Below are 17,063 nucleotides of genomic sequence, written 5' to 3'. Positions count from 1 at the left end.
ATAGGAGTGTTAAGTCCAGTGTGGCCAGATTTGGTTTTTTCAAGGAAGGTCAATGGTCTTGATTTTTTTAAATATGTAAAATCTACCAATGTGAAAGTACTGGCTGAAAAATAATTGTAAACGATTGTCAATAATTGTCTTGTTTTCAAAAGGGCTGAACCCGTGAACAAGTGCCCCTCTCCTGCGTTTACAGCGTGGGGGCTCAGATCTAGAGAGAAGAAGGCTGCTGGGCTGGTGGGCAACAGCAGCACAGAGCTGGGGCTGACCACTTTGGACGCGGCATCTTGCATTCCTTGTTGGCAATGATGGGGTCTCCTGAGTTCTTGGGTGTTTGTTCTACCACACTGGGCTTTCTTTTCTGGAAAGGAAATAAAAGCAGCAAGAGACAAAGGATGAAGAAAAGGGGAGAAGGAGCTAGGGAAGGAAAGAGAAGAGAGAAGGGAGATCTTTGATGAGCACCACCTAGCCAGTTCCCGGCATGCCTTTCGGAGGAACCCAGGCAAGCACCCCTTTCTTCCTGCTTGTTCCAGCACCCCCACGCACTCTCGGGAGGGCATGGCTGTTGTCCCCATGCACAGAGCAGAATGCGTGCCACCCCCAAAGTCCAATGTGTGGGACATCGTGGTGCTGTGTTGTTAATCTCAGTTACTGAGGGAAAAGTTTTCAAACAAGTTTTGGAGGAGTGGATCCTGGAAGCGGAGCGGGGTTGGCTCCATTCTAATAGCCCTGCGAGGATCCCAGGTGAAAGAGAAGTCGATTGTAAAGCACTTTGGATATTATCAAAGGTTATTACAAAAGAGCAAGCACCTTACCCCATTGTGCCCTCTTCCTAAAAGGAAGTGGGCTAAGGGGGAGGGTCTGTGACTTCCCTCATGACCCTCATTTCCTGGCTGGCCTTGGACCCATCTGCCTTCTCTGAGGCAAGTCAGGTGTACCACTTTCTTGGATTTGCATCCTTCCTGGCTTGTTTTCTGCTGCTGTGGCCTACACAGAAAGCACGTCATCTTGAAGTCCCAGCTTGGGGGACTGGGGTGCACGTGCCTCACTCTCAACCCGGACTCTTCCACTCGCTGGCCACGCAGTTGGCCTTCTCCCAACTTTCCTTTCCTTAGTTCTGACATGGGGATAACAATGCATATCTCTCGGCCTTGGTGAGATCATCAGAACCGAATAATGAAGGTAAAGCACTTACCCCAGGACGAGGCACGTGAGATGTAGTCAACAAATGATGGCAATAGTTGGGAGAGCGGTGGTCTCCAGAGGTTCCAGACTCTAAGCAGAAAGCTGAGAGAGGGGGTCTAGCCCAGCGTCCCAAAGGGTGGGTTTGAATACCCTGACTCTACCACACCAGCAAGTGCCTTGACACCCGAGTGCCCCCTGTATCCTCATCCGCGAGGTGCAGATAATAGTACCATGTGGGTTTGTTGGGAAGGCTGGTAGAGCTGACCTCCGGGAGCGCTTAGCATTACATTCAACGCTGAATGGGTGCTATTATTGTCCACATGGGCGGCACGGAACACAGATGCACGAGCTCAGCCTTTGTCACTGGAGGCCAAGTAGTCCCCCCCTTATGGGAAGAGGATAAATTCCAAAACCCTCAGGGGATGCCTCAAACCAAGGATAGTACCGAATCATAGATAGTTTTTTCTCTACATCCATGGCTATGACAAAGTGTAATGTATAAATCAGGCACAGTAAGAGATCAACAACAATAACGCATAATAAGAGTCTCCGTAACACTAACCTGTAATAAAAGTGTTGTGATGTGGTCTCTCTCAAATATATACTACAGGACTCACCCTTCCTCCTTTTGGGATACTAGGACATGCTGAATTGCCTGCTTGAGGAGAAGAAGCGAGCCCAAGGACATAGGCATCAGGAAGCACTGCCTAAGAAGTAACCTTCCGCCAATGACTGACCAGAGAGTCTATATGGATACCCACCCGGTTCCCTCGGCCTCAGTGGGATTACTCTGCGGGACACATTCTGCAGTAGCTCCTGGAGTTTCCCAACAGGCTTGATCCCCGCTTGCTGACTGGCTCGATGACCTGTCATTTGTTGATTGTCTTTCTGCCTTGTCCCAATCCCTCATTCCCCTCCTGGGGTTCACTGGGATCTTCTCCACAGAACTTACTTGCACTTGAATCCGAGTCCTAGGAAGCAGATGAGGAGAACTACAAACCGAGGAGCCAGGTTGAGTATCCCAAAGTGCCATGATGTCTGTGTAGGCTGCCAATGCCAGGAATCCATGGCCTTTCACCCTGGTTTCCCACCGTGGGAAACTGCTGTCAGCTTGAACATCTGATACCTGCGCTCCACCAATCCACCCGCCAGTCGGTGTTGGCGAGCAGGCTTCCTTAGCGATGTCGGTGGAGGCTGGGAGCCCTGGGTGGGCTGATGCAAGAAGCCGGGATGGTGTCTCTAGGCTGGGACCACATCCCAGCTGCTGGGGTCTTCGCATAAACTTAGCATCTGAACAAGAGGAGGGATGTGCCACGCAGGCAAACCGGGGGTTTCCCTTCTTTCGCTTCTTCTTTTTAACAGGGGGCAAAATGTAAAAACATTTCAGTCTTTGGCTCCTTTTCTGTAAAAGGTTGAAAAACTTTAAAAAATATCATACTTTGGGGCATCTGGGGGGCTCAGCGTCTGCCTTCAGCTCGGGTTGTGATCCTGGGATCATTAGATCCAGTCCTGCATTGGGCTCCCTGCGCCACCGAGAGCCTGCTGCTCCCCCTGCCTGTGCTCTTTCTCTCTTTGACAAAGAAATAAAATCTTAAAAGAAAAAAAAATTCATAATAGTTAGAACAGTAAATCCAGCTGAGGGAAGTACGTCTCGTGCAAACGAGAGACTATAAGATGCCCGCCCTGACCGGATGAGGAGCTGGTGAGGTGGAAAAGAGAATTTAGAAGTGCTGCTTCTGAACTGGGTAAATTGGCGTGCGAATAAGTCAAGTTCTAGCGCAATTGTCTTTGCAAAATAAAAACGCAGAAAGAGAAGGGAGGGGGAACCCACACAAGACACTCCCAGTCGGCGCCGACACTCAAGCATTCGCTGGTGAAAATGAATGTATTACGGAGACCAATGTGCTCTCTCCAAAAAGTTGCCCCATACCACAGGAACATGCTCTTCATTGTGGCACTTTCCCTCCACAATGACGGAGAGTTTGAAAATATAATAGAAGCCCAGAGTGTGGATGGGTGCCCAGGCCCTAGAAAGAACAAGGAGATTAAAGAGCGGGATTTCCTTCCAAGAAATTTGATTTTTGTAACAAATCAGGGCCTGGACAGTTTGGAGGACACTAAAAAAACCTCAGAATCCCCTCCCGAGGCTCTCCCAAAACCAACACGGTCATTTCCAACCTCTCACAGGTGTTTTTCCTCCCAAAACAAACACAGAAACAAATATTTACAGAGTTATGAAAATTCAACAGAAGTCACCTGGACTCAGGGCTTCCCCACCTGCGCTCAAGATCTCTGGCTCAGGATTATTAACCAGAATGTCACACCTAGTTTCCATGGTGGGACAGGAAACCCTCAAATTTGTTCCCAGAAGGTATTCATGAAATAAATGCTGCATGTTTTCAAGAAAGTGTTTGTAGCTCCGAGAGAAGAATAGCTTTCAGACAAAGGAAAATGTCAGTGGCTTTCCCTCCCACATCTGTCAAAATTTGCAGCCCTGCCCTCAAAGAGCAAATGACCACCTTGTGAATCAATCCGTTATGTTCATCAGTGGCCCAGGGTGTGGTGCTGGTTGTGGCGACTCTGACCACCTTGAATAATTTCTCATTTCTTATTCTTATTTGAATAATTTCTCATAATTTCCAGGAAAACCCCTTGTTGGCTTTGCCCAAATGTCCCAGATGTGACCGGGTCTCAAAATTAGGAAATGCAGCAGGGGAGTGGTTGCGGTCCACACTCGCTATGTCATCCTTTGGTCTTCTTGGGTGGATCCCGAGGACCAGGCAAGCAAAGACAGTGGATGTGTTATGGGAGAAGGCAAGGAGGAATGGAAAAAGTACGGGAACCGGAAAGATGCGCAGAAGGAGCAGGAAGGAAGAGAATAGAGAGGAGGAAGGAGGGACAGAGGCAGGAAGGGAGAAAAAGAGACTGAGAGAGACAGAGACACCGAGAGACAGACCTGCTGCTGTCAGACCCTCACCGGTTTCTATCGAGGAGCCAGATAGCCGCTCAGTGAAAAGCTGAGATTAAGCTCACAACATAATTTCCATTATGTTAATGTTGCTTTAAAATATATTGCACAGAGTGCGGCAACAATCAAATTATCAATTATAATGTCTACTCAGAGTAGAAAAGTGTTGCAAACAGAGGGCTGATTACTGCTTCAGTACATCCAATCTGCATACTCATTGTTCAGTACAGGGAAAACAAATTATCTTGTGTTGGCCCCAGTTCAAATTTAATTAAATGAGTGCAAAGCAATTATAATAAAGTACAATAGTGTAGTAATGAAAGGAAAATAACTCATTAACCTATTAATCTTTATTTATGTTCCTCTCAAATAACTATGTAATTTCTTTATCACCGCATCCCATAAGAAGAAGTAGGGTCTCACTGCTTGTGGCTTGGTTTAACAGGTTCTGTTTGGTTAAGATGCCTTCACGCCAACCATTCATAACAACTTGCCTTAGCTTTGAGGCCACCCCCCACCCAACCCTTCCATCAAGCTCCCTGCCCATGCATAATGGACATGATCTAGATTTAGTGCTTCTTTCCTGGTGGAGAGAGAGCCTGAGTTGAAGTCTGAAGAGATTTCAATAACCCAGCCTTCACAGTGCCTTCCAGTTGACAACAGTTTCCACATGTATGATCTCATTTAAGTCTTGCAACAACAGTGCAGGGTGGTATGAATATTGTTGCTGTTTTCTAGATGAGGAAATGGACTTTTCAAACAGATAAGCATTTGTCCAGACTTTGAAATTCACCAGGAGTAGATCCAGGATTCTTTCTTAAGTCCGTGGCCCCTATATCCTCATCCTCCCCCACCTCTGCCCCCTGAATCTCACTACTCCAAGTACGTTCCAAAGACAGCAGCTTTATCATCACCTGAGAGCTCGTCAGAAGTACAGAATCTTGGACCTCACCCTAAATGTGAAGAATCAGAATCTGCCTTTTTACAAGAACCCTTGGTGATTCTGATGCAGGTAGAAGTTGAAGAACCACCACCACTGCTGGATACCACCAGGCCTTTCCCGAAGAGACTCAGAAACCACCACCACCACCACCACCACCCAAGAGATGCTTTTCTGGAGCTCTCATAGCAATGACTTGAGATAACCTTGAGACGATCTTCAACAATCAGGGTTCACTCTGGCTTCCACTGGCCTATCACCTAAAGAAACAGCTGGAGGTATAGGAGATAGGCAAAGCAGAAATAGTTTCTCTCTGTAGCCCCACACCAGACCCCCAAACCCACACCCCTTCCTTTAAGGAGAGTTTAGAAGAATGAAGAGGAAAGAGAAAGGAAAAATTGAGGAACTGAGGAAGGAAATAGACATTTATTTGTTAGGTTTCTTCATTCCTGAAGATTTTCTGTGTGTCATTTCATTTAATCTTCACAAAGTACATCTTGTTTAAATAAGATGACTAAGAACAGGTTTAAATGATGTGCCCAAAGTCACCTAGGCTGGTAAGTGAGAGAGAGGAAACTGCTTGACTTCAAAGTTTTTATTTTCACTGTAATATATCTCCTCAAAGAGAGAGAGAGAGAGAGAGAGAGAGGCAGGTGTACAAAGGGGAGGAGGAAGGAAGGGAGGAAGAAAGGAAGAAAGGGAGGAAAGGAGGGAGAGAGAGAGGAGGGAGGGAAGAAGGGAAGAAAGGGAGGACAGAAGATAGGGAAGAGGAGGGCCTGGGAGGGGAGAGAGCGGAAGGGAAGAGAACTACATGAGGTAAAACGGTGGTGTGGTAGTCATCAGTGGTGTTCACAAATATCTCCAGATATCTCTCTGAGGTATCAGGAGGATTCTATTTCCTATCCCTCAGGAGTAGATGGAGGCCACAGGGACAGTTCTGGCTAATGAAATGCCAACACAAGTTTCATGTTTCCTCTTCAGGTCTGACATTTTGTTGCCAATGGACACCTCGTAGAGCTCCCTCTCTCCCCTCTGCCATGGCAATCAGCAAAATTCACAAGGGTGGCTACAGCCCAGAGTGAGCGAGTGTGGCAGGCAGACCCCTGCCAATCTGTGATGGATTTGTGATGTGAGGAAAAAAAAATAAGCCATTTGTTTTTGAGCCACTGAAGTCTGAGGTTGTTTGTTACTGCGGCATGACTGAGCCTATCCTGACTGTTACAAGTACTGATCTGGAAGAAACGGGAGGGAGGGAAAAATTTAAACTCTACAAGTGCCCTCTCCTCAGAGTACAACACTGCATTTTTTTTTTCATTCAAGACTCATAGGCTTCTTATGACAGAGGTAAGACATAACATTGTTTCTTACATTGTTATTCATTATCATTTATTTTACAAATAATTTATAAAAGACCTAGTTTTAAGTACACTGCCCAGGGTCATCAAGTTGATAAGTGGTAGTGTCAGTTCTGGAGTACAGGTCACCTGCTGGCTAATCTTTTTTGGGCACAGGTCATTTCCTTCAAGAAGGAACTAGAGCCCTGTTCCCTGACTTGTTCCCCCAACTCACATGCCACATTGGTACATCTAGTGCTGTACTCATGCCTCCCTCCCTCCACCTCTCAGTAGGAGTCCAAATTACTGGGCAAAAGTAAGTCCGGAGAAAAACAGGTCACACAGTTGCCAGCAGATGACTGCCCTGGGTCTCTGCTGGGGGTAGCAAAACCATGCAAGGGTCAGAATGATACCCTCACTGCAGTCAACTACAAGCAACTCTACAGTCAGTTCTGCTTCGTCTTTCTTTCTTTCTTTCTTTCTTTCTTTCTTTCTTTCTTTCTTTCTTTCAAGATTTTATTTATTTATTTGACAGGCAGAGATTACAAGTAGGCAGAGAGGCAGGCAGAAAGAGAGAGGAGGAAGCAGGCTACCCACTGAGCAGAGCGCCCGACGTGGGGTTCGATCCCAGGACCCTGGGATCATGACCTGAGCTGAAGGCAGAGCTTTAACACACTGAGTCACCCAGGTGCCCCTGCTTTGTCTTTCTTATGATCGTCTTGGGTTGTCTGCAGGATAGAAAGGAAACATCAGTGATGAAGAGATCGTCCTTTGTAATGTGACCTCTGAAATATTTAGTGCTACTTTAGGTACAGTAAAATCTCTCTTCAAAACCTCTATTGAATCAGTTTACCAAAGTAACCACAGCTCTCCCTTCTACCTATCAAACATTCTTCTCATGCCCCCAGTGGGTGGAAAGCTCATGGCAAATGGGTTCCATTCCAGGATGTCTCTGATCCTGCTCTCTCATCTGTTAAATGCTGTACCTGCTAGAAGTCCATTCCCAAACTTGGCTAGTTTCTAGTTGTGCCTAGGATTGTGATGACGTATTTTAATGCCATGTGAGCAGCAAAGGAAAGGGATGTTTCTGTGAAAACTAGATTGTAAGCTTTGGAAACATTTGATAAAGAAAAGCCTTTGAGAAGAGTGTTGGTGGGGCACCTGAGTGGCTCAGTGGGCTAAAGCCTCTGCCTTTGGCTCAGGTCATGATCCCAGGGTCCTGGGATGGAGTCCCACATCAGGCGCTCTGCTCAGCGGAGAGTCTGCTTCCCTTCCTCTCTCTCTGCCTGCCTCTCTGCCCCTGCTTGTGATCTCTGTCAAATAAATAAGTAAAATTTTTAAAAAAGAGTGTTGGGGACATTTATTAAAAACTGAAAAAAACGTGAAACTACACCATATGGAAACTGTCCTCAGAATATTTTCTATGTCTCTTAAGGTTTTACCTTCCATTTTAAAGATCATGAAACCGAAACTCATAATGCATCATGAATGAGTTTTATGCAAGAAAGATAATCTAAAATTCTCAGAAATCTGATACAGCCATAAAAAAGAGGCCAAGCCCTCCCTTAAATGTTTGGGGAAATTATATATATGTTTTGACTTTAAAAATAAATTAAATATTTAAGATACATTTTTTTAAAAAAGTTTATTTATTTATTTGTCAGAGAGAGAGCACAGGAAGGCAGAGAGGCAGGCAGAGGCAAGGGGAGAAGCAGGCTCCCTGCCAAGCAAGGAGCTTGATGTAGGATGCGATCCCAGGATGCTGGGATCATGACCTGAGCTGAAGGCAGCCGCTTAACCAACTGAGCCACCCAGGCGTCCCTAAAGTACATTTTTTAAAATCATTAGAAATCTCAACTTTGTCTATTTGTGCCAATTTCTTCAGATAAGAGAACTTTCACATTATTACTTTTTCATGTTTGCCATTTTCCCATATACCCTTCATCCCATAGACCTACTATGTTAATTTTAGGTGCAAAGCATTTCACATATTCTGTCTTCAGTGAACTTATTCAACACACATTTATTAAACAACTATCTGCCTTACTGGACTGGGGATAGGGCTAGATCAGTGAATGGTAGAGACTATAGTGGGGAAAACAGACTTCACATACATAGTCACAGAACCCTCATTTAATAATTATTGAGATGTGTGGATCGAGGAAGGAGGGTTCACCCTGTCTTCATATAACTCGGGACTGGGAGGGGTTTCCTATTTATGAAGGGTAAAATAAGTGTTGTTGGAATAGATGAGCCAGCAACTTTCCTTCCTTGGATCCAATTTTTAACGCGGGCTCTTTTTTTTTTTTCTTCCTGCTTTTTTGAGACAGCATTCACAAATCAAACTTGTGTATATTGTGTACAACAAACAATTGTATATACCAAAATGACTTGATGTGTTGGTAATGCGATTTCTTTGGGCTGAACAATTTATCATTCTCCTTCCCCACCTCTGACTGTGATTCTGTAGTAGCTGGGCCTCTTAGGATTGGGAGCAAGTTCTCTCATTTACCTCTTTTCTTTTCTGTCCTCAGATTTGCCCCTAAGGATGCTCTGTACATTCTTCAACCTACCCTGGTCCCCAGGAAGCTGATGTTTATGGACCCTGTCTGCTGGCTCCTTGGCCCTGAGACTTCCAAGTAGACAAGGCCACTTGAGTGTTTGGAGACAGGCTGCGGGGTCTATACACCATCTCCATACTTGCAGAGTTCCCATGTATTGATTATATCCCTCTCCAGGAAGTCACAACTCCTGCCTAGTAGCTTTCCCTATAAATTTACTCTATGCATCCAAGATCAGCAAACCAGGCTGAAACTAAGGCAAGTTACATAGCTACGTGCAAAAGCTAAGGAAGTTGGGACCCTCAGTCCATGCATTGTCCCAGCCCTGATGTAACATTTTTCTGTAAAGGGCTGGAGGGAATACTTTAAGGGTTGCAGGCCATATAGTCTCTGATGCAACTCTTGAACTCTGCCTTTGAACTGCGAAAGCAGTTGGCAGACAATAGGTGTGTTTCGATAAGGCTTTATTTTCATAAACAGGTAGTGGGCCAGATTTGGCCCATGGGCCATAGATTGCCAACCTCTGCTCTAAGTCAGACAATTGGCCACACTGCTAACTCTGGGATACAACACTGTCCCTTGTGGCTTCCTTTAACCCTGCTCGTATCTTTGCAAACAATCCCTTTACTAAGCTCCCCTCGAATTATCCAAATTGAGTGTACCATCTGTTTCCTGCTAGGACCCTAATTGATGCACTTGGCTTTGCATTTCTCCAACACAGGCTTTAATTGCAAAGTAACAACAACAAAAACAAAACCAACAACAAAAATGGAGATTATGACCAATTACTATGTGGCAGGGACGTGGTGCTTTACATGTATTCATTCATCCTAAATATGACAGAATATTTCATGAAGTTACAATACACTCTTCAAGTTGGCTGGAGCTGAAATAAATAAACCTTTTTTTTTTTTTTTTTTCTTTTTCTTGGGGCCTGGAGTCTCAATCCTGCTGCCCTACTTGTCCTCTTCTAATGGAATGGAGGCCTGTTCTAATTAAACAAGAAAACACATCTTTTCACAAGGGGAGAACGGAGGGCATTGTACTCTGTGCCTCAATGAAAGCATGCTTTAATAAGAATCCTTTTATAATCCCTGCTTGTATTTGTTGCTTCCCAAAGCTTTTGCTGGGAATAAAAGGATTGTAAAGTTGACAAATATAAGCAGGGACAAAGAAGTTTGGGGAGATAATGCCTTAGTGAATGGGCAAGTATTTGAAAGTGTATTGATCCCACAACATGTAGAAGATGATCGCAAAAAGCCAAGGCTGCCATCGGGGTGATGATTCTATTACAAAGTAAAAACGCCTCCAGGCAGGACCATCTATTCCTCCTATCATGTAGAATTATGCCCAGTGCTGAAGCAGAAAAATAATTCAGGCCAAAATGTAGGATTTGGTATCTGAAGATCTGGGTTCCAACACGAAGGCACTGCTCTTCTAACCTACTGCATGATTCTATATAACCAGCAAAGGGAGCTTCAGCAATGGCACATTATGGGTATCTGTTCTCATCCTATCATCATCACTTTCACCAGCAGCCCCCATTATTCCTTCTGGCAAGAGCCACTAATTTTGAGGTTCCAACACGCTCTACTCAAAGGCCTTACACTTTCAGTAGGGTTCCATTCCCAGGGCAAGGATGGAACATGTGGCCAGGCCCTGGGCCAATCAAGGCACAGTATCCTTCTGGCCACAGAGACTGGTTTAGTTACATGCCTGTGAGCCAGTTGGCCAATAGCTTTCTCTTGCCGAGCGCTTGAAGAGGTGAAGATTATTTCCTACCCTTTGAATATAGACTAGTCTTGTGACTTACGTTGGCCAACACAATGCAGTGGAAGTGATGGTGTACATTATCACTCTATCTCAGAATACTGCTGCCCTGCAGCAAAGCCTGAGCTAGCCTGTTGGAAGGTGGGAAAGGATGTGGAGGACAGCCAAGCATCCTAGCCACCTGCCAGAAGCCCATGACTAATGGCAGATGAATGAGGGAGCCCAGTGGAGACCAGAAGAACCACTCAACTGAGCCCAGCTTTAATTCCTGACCCACAGATTTTGAGCTGAATAAGTTGTTTTAAGCTCCTATGTGTTGAGGTGAGCTATCATTCATCAACAACTAATATACACAACCCCACCCCTGGATTTTTCACTTATGTGAATCAGTAATTTATCTTTCTGTTTTGGTCAGTTAGGATTGGGTTTTCCATCATTTGAAATGAAAGGAATCCTAATACAGTAAAGATGTGACTCCACTCCCCAACCAGATACCATTGTTAGGGATCCTGTCTGATGTGGGTCCAACAGTGAGTGAGTGAAAGAGCAATAAATTCTTAATGATTGTGTAATATCTGCCAAGTCTTCAAATCACATTTGAAGGGCAAAGGATATATTTATTCTCGATTCTCCGAAATCGTCTGTATGGGGATCATGTTTAACTTGCCCTAACTCCTCAGCAAGACTTTGGAAGATATAAGAGTCTTCTCCAACCACCACAATAGGTGAAAACAAGTAAGCCTGAATACCTAAGGTATCCTGAGTATCTACAAAACCACCTAGAAACATCTTCCTCAAGGGAATCTGGAAAAATCTGGGGCTCATTTTATCTTTCTATTGTCTTATAGAAACCTGAAATTAAGTGTCATCTTTTTCTTTCTATGATAAAAGGCATGTACTTTTTCTAGGCAGGAAGCCCAGATCTATCTGCCCTTCTCCTCTAGGATTCCATCCATTCGTTGCTCTAACTTGCTGTATTATTCCTATAACTTTTTTTAAGTAAAGAAAAAAAAATCTACAGCAGGAACTCCATAGGAGTCATATTCCAACTCCAGTAAAAGGGTAGAATCTACCTGGCCTATGGCAGAATGGAATCCAGCAACCAATTCTTACCAACTGGTGATAAAACCTGTGAGTGTGTGTGTGTGTGTGTGTGTGTGTGTGTAGGGAGAGAGGAGACACCATGATTTTTATTATTTTTATTCTTTAATCAGAGGATAACCAGACTTTCTCTACCCCAAGTGAGTTTATATTTTAAGTTCTTAAATGGTTGTTTTTTCTCAAATCCACAAACAAAGTTCAGAAGGAAGAAGACCTTGAGGACAGAAAAGAGAAATATACTCAATGGCCGGAGATAACTTCTTTCAGCTCAGAGGTCAGGCAAGGGCGTCTCTGGCTGACATTCACCCTTCTCTCTAAACTCTCCCAGGCCTTGAAAGCTCCTAAACTTTCCTTTCTTCCTTCTCACTCTTTTTTACTCATAGGCTCATCTCTTTCCCAGAAAAGGTCAAGTTAAAGACCAAGGTAATGAACACCATTCATGAGAAAAGGAAGACAAGGGTTCAACTGGTCCTTCTCCTCTAGCTAGACAAGTCCCTGGGTGTCTGATAATTGCCAGTTGTCAGAATGAGGCTTGAGACCATTCAAATTTTGCTTCCTCGTTAGATTGCAAATCTGCAGAGTAAACGCCATATTGGGAAATTAGATGCCAAAGAGAAGACCTTCAGAAGGTAAATACAGGAAGAGGGTGGAGAGGGGAGGGACAGGTAAGCTTTGAGGAGACAGAGAAATAGGTTTGTATGAGGGAGAACATCTGAAGCTACTGGGCAGCAAAGTGACAATGCCTAAGAAGCAGTAATGCAAAGTAGGGTGACAAGGCGGAAATAGCAAATAGCTTCAAGTCACTTCCCGTCACTTGTCCCCTTTCTTGTATTATAAAATGCAAACTCCATAACATGGTCTTATGACCCTGTGTGATTGACACCTCCTGTCTCTTCAACCTCTTCCCTAAAAAGTTTCCCCCTAATCCTAGTTGCATTGACCTTCTTTAATTTCCTCCCACATACCAGACTTGTTCTTGCCTCTGGGTCTTGACATTGGCTGTTTTGTCTGCATGTCAGGCTCCACCCCATCTGGATTCTCAGTTTAAACGTCATTTCCTCTGAGAGATCATCCTTGATCACCATCTCCAATAGAGACCTGCCCCTGCCCATCACCTCCTACTCCAGAATGTGCCCCTTCCTTGTACTTCACAGAGGCTAAAATCATCTGGTTCATGTTCCTTCTTTCCTTCTCCTAACTTGGGGTTAGCTCCTCCAGGTATAACATTAGGTTTTCATTCGAGATCTTCCTTTTTTAATGTATACATCTACTGCTGTGAACATTCCTCTTCCTGTTGCTTTTGCTGCATCCCATAATTTTTTTTTTAATTGTTGAAATCGGAGGGGTCTTTATTACAGTAGCTAGTCCTACATACCCTAACTAAGACACCAAGGAAGTCTTGCAGATGTTTGGCAAGGACCAACCAGAAGACACACATATCACAGCTTTTCTGAATTTCCTCTTTTCCATAATTCACTTCTCCTGGGCCCTGGAACATGAATTCCAGCTGCTCCCGCCACCAAAGGCTAGAACCATTTTCTCTATTGGGCATAAGGTCTTCATTCATTAAGGTACTCTCCAAACACATCCATTCCCTGGTGCTCATATCTTGGCCTGGAAGAGTGTAAGCAGCACAGCACTCCCTGGATTTATATGCTCTATTACCTGTATTAGTGAGCATGCTGGGCTGTGGCCATTCATCATCTACCAGCCCACCGGACAAAATGATTCACTCTAGACTTAAAGGTTGAAGTCGACTGCTTACCATTTTAACTGGAGGGAAAGGCACTTCCATAAAGTGGCAAAAGCTTTATGGAAGAAAGTTGTATTAATGACCCCACTTCAGCGCTTATCAGGAGGAGGTCATATAATCCCTTCCCGGAATTACATGCTGGCCAGCTCAGATAAATAACACAGATCTCTACCATTCATAATCCAAAATGTTAACAATTAATTTCCGAAATCAATCCTGAAGGGGGCTGGAAGCCCAAATCTCTGGGCCCAGGCAGGCCTTGCTTGGTGGATTTCTCATGAGTCAAAATTTAAACCTCAAACTTGTAACGAACTGTTGTCAAGACACAGCTGACTTAGGCAATCAAGATAACATTATTCAGCAATAATGTGGGTGAAACATACTCTAAGTGTGAATTAATAAGTCGGCTGACACCAGGCCCCAGATGTTTCCCACGCTGGCAATATGCCCAAAGTGATGATAAGCAGATTTACATACTTAACTAATATGTTTATTTAAAGGAAATTTCCAAATCCAAAATAACATCCAGATTTCTTATTTGGCTGCAGATCAAAAGACATCCTATCAATAAAGACAGAATCCAGGATAAACCTTTTCAACATCTGCTTAAAACCAAACAACAGATTTTGAGGGTTTTGGTAAAACTTAATTGCAGACAAATTTTTACTGCCTTTTACATAAATATATATTTTCATGTCCCTGGGGTGGTTCTGACCTCATCAGTTCTCATGTTCACAATACACGACATTGTTCTTTTACCAGCACCAATCGTTCTGCCTCTATGGAGTCTTGTAGTCTCAAGGTTTTCTTCCAGCCTGAAGGATGAACAGACCTTCCCCCTCACCAGGAAATTGGAGTGAATGTCAGGGGTGGGAGCAAGAGTTTGAAACGTGGTAGAGAAGAAAAATCTGTTCCTCTCCCAACCAGTTAGTGCTTTGTTTTTCCATAATTACTAAAAAGCCTTTCTTTGGTCTCATTCTCCCTTCATTTTAGAGTGATAGTCCTTTGAGCACCTATGTTTTTCTTTTTGTTGTTGTGCTGGTGGTGGTTGTTGAGTCCCCAAGGGAAAGCTCAGTAACTGGATAAAAGTGTTAATAGATCTCTGGGCTTGCGAAGGAGATGACGACGGGATGGGTGTCGGCCATACTCGCTCACATCCTTTCAGTGTGAATGAGTTCACTTTCCCTCTGTGTTAACTGCCTGAAGTTGGACCAGGGCTGTGGCACACTGAGGCATTTTCCCGCCCATTGGCCAGGGTCGTAATTGAACCAAGGATGTGCTTCAGAAACTCCCTTTGCCTGGGGATCTGTTTGGTGTCAGAGCCAATACTAGCCATGTGACCCTGGGGGCCGGGAGATCTGGAGAGTCAGAAGTCATCCATCTTTGCTCCTGCTCTGTCCTTTGAACTTAGTCATGTTGAATTTTTGAGTCCTATCTCTTCATAGCCAAGATCAGAAGGGTAGGTTGGTGGAAGCATTCAAAGAAATACCAGCTAAAGCAGCAGCAAGATACTATTTTCCTCCTGTTGATTGGCAAACATATTTCTAAATATTTCATTTAATTATAGTTCAGACTTTTTCCAGTAATAAGTGATACAATAGATAATTATCTATGTATAAAGCATAGATATCAAAAGCCTGAAAATCTGTCTAAACCTTGACCCAGAAATTCTACCTCTGGAATGCATCCTAAGAAAATAATTCTAGGGACGGCCAGTTGGCTCACTTGGTTGAGCAGCTGACTCTTGGTTTTGGCTCAGGGCATGATCTCAGGGTCCTGGGATTGAGCCCCAAGTTTGGCTCCATGCTCAGTGGTGAGTCTGCGTGAAGATTCTGTCTCTCTCCCTCTCTCCCTCTACTCCTCCGCCATGCATGTGCTCCCTCTCAAATAAATAAGTAAATCTTTAAAAAAAGGAAATTAATTATAGATTTGTGCACAGATTTAACTATAAGAATCCATGGCTCTGCATATGATAAGAAAAGAAATATCACAAATGACCTAAATGTCAAACAAGTAAGGCCAGCTAATTAAATAGTGGTCCGCAAGTTATAAAATTTTTCAAAATGAAGTAACATAAGAAAACTTAACGACAATGAATGGTGCTCATATTGGTGAGGGAAAAAAAACAGCTTGCAAGAAAGTATGTGTTATATTTTGCCATTCAAAGATACACATGTACAAATACATAGTATGTAAATATCTTAATGACATATAACCAAATTATGATGGAGTTACAATCATAGGTGATTATAGTTTGCTTTTTATACTTATTTTATAATCTACATGTTCTACCATAAACAACTATTATTTTCATGATTCAAAATTCTAAAAATATTGTGAAGGTTTTAGTTTTAAACCAGTTGTCTAGAGGTATAATTTACATATAATTAAATGCATTCATCTTAAGTATTCATTTCAGTGAGTCTTGACAAATATATGTGCCCCATGTCACTGGCAATGTAAGACACAGAACAATTAAAATATAGAATCACTACATAATTTCTACCCTAAAAAGTTCTTTTATGTCCCTTTGTAGTCACATTCCTTCTCACCTTTGCCTCCAAGGCAACTTTCTGTCACTATTATGGGCTGAACTATGTCCCTCCCAAAATTCATATGTTGAAGTCTTCACCCCCAGTACCTCAGAGATTGTGACTACATTTGGAGATAGGGTCTTTCAAGAGGAAATTAAGATAAGATGAGGTCATACGGGTGGGCCCTATCCCAATATGACTATTGTTATAAGGGAGATTAGAACACAGACATGCACAGGAGAAGACAGAAGGTGGCCATCTACAAGCGAAAGAGAGGAGCCTCCGAAAATACCAAACCTGGATCTCAGACTTCTAAGCCTCAGGAATTATGAGAAAATAAATTTCCACTGTTTAAGCCACCTAGTCTGTGGTATTTGTATGGCAGCCTTTGCAAACCAATACAGACATAACAGTATTTTTTTAGGAGTTTTGTGTAATGGAATCATACAGTATGTATATTTGGCTTCTTTTGCATGGATTCAGCCTCGATGTTTTCAAGATTCATCCTTGCTGTGTGTATCTATAGATGACTCAATTATTTAATCTCTTGGTGATCCCTTTTTATTGCTGGATGGTGTTTCATTGTTTGGCCATACTACATTTTGTTTATCCATCCATCAGATAATGGACACTTGGGTTGTTTCCAGATTTGTGCTATTATGCATGCATTACTAATTCTTGCACAAGTGTTTCTTTTTTCTTTTTTTTTTTCTTCTAAGACATATTTTCATCTGTGAACGGAATTGCGGGCTCATGAGGGAAGTGAATGTTTATAAGAAGCTTCCAAACTGGTTTCCAAAGTGGTTGCACCATTTTACAACCCTGCCAGCAATGGATGGAAATTCTAGTTGCTCCACATCTGTTCCAACACTTGGTTTTCCAGTTTTGTAAATTTTAGCCATTCTAGTGGATATGTGGTT

The sequence above is a fragment of the Mustela nivalis genome (genome assembly GCF_964662115.1).
Source record: "Mustela nivalis genome assembly, chromosome: 18".
NCBI classification, from domain to species: Eukaryota; Metazoa; Chordata; class Mammalia; order Carnivora; family Mustelidae; genus Mustela; species Mustela nivalis.
The sequence above is the reverse complement of the archived record's forward strand: the minus strand, read 5'-3'. Positions refer to the sequence as shown.